The following is a 697-nucleotide window of genomic DNA, read 5'->3' as shown; positions in this document are numbered from 1 at the left end:
AAATTTTTAATACAAAAGCTAAATCACTAAAAAATATATACTAACATCTATTAAATAAATAATTCTGTTTTTTTAAATAATTTAAAATAAAAATAAAATTACTAAAATAAATATGTACCGACAATTAATTAATAATATATACTAACAACATTTCTAACACTAGTACTTGTAATATTAGTACATCTACAATAACAAATTATATTCTTTAACTTGTCCTAATCAATTAACAACTATTTTATCTATTATATATATCTAATTTTACAATAAAAATATGTCATATATTATTTTTTTATTATAATTAAAATCAAATTTTTTCTTCTAAAATTAAAAAGTTCTATCTTTTTTTTACTAATTTTACAATCAAAATGTGCCATATATCACTCCCATTATAATTAAAATTAAATCTTTATTTCCAAATTAAAGAGTTCTTCCATCATCCCTACTAATTTTACAACGAAAATATGTCACATATCATTCCCTCATTGCAATTAAAATTAAATTAAATCTTTCCCTCCAAAATTAAAAAGTTCTCCCCTCCTCTCTCCCTTTATCTATCCCTATCATTCCTTCAATCACTATATCTCTTTTATATATCATTATCAATGAATAATTATAAATTTGACAATCAAAGAGTGCAACATGACATTCTCTAATTATATTAAAATTAAAATATTAAAATAAAAATATAACTATATTA

The sequence above is a fragment of the Arachis duranensis genome, chromosome 9 (genome assembly GCF_000817695.3).
Source record: "Arachis duranensis cultivar V14167 chromosome 9, aradu.V14167.gnm2.J7QH, whole genome shotgun sequence".
NCBI classification, from domain to species: Eukaryota; Viridiplantae; Streptophyta; class Magnoliopsida; order Fabales; family Fabaceae; genus Arachis; species Arachis duranensis.
This window is presented reverse-complemented; position numbering follows the sequence as displayed.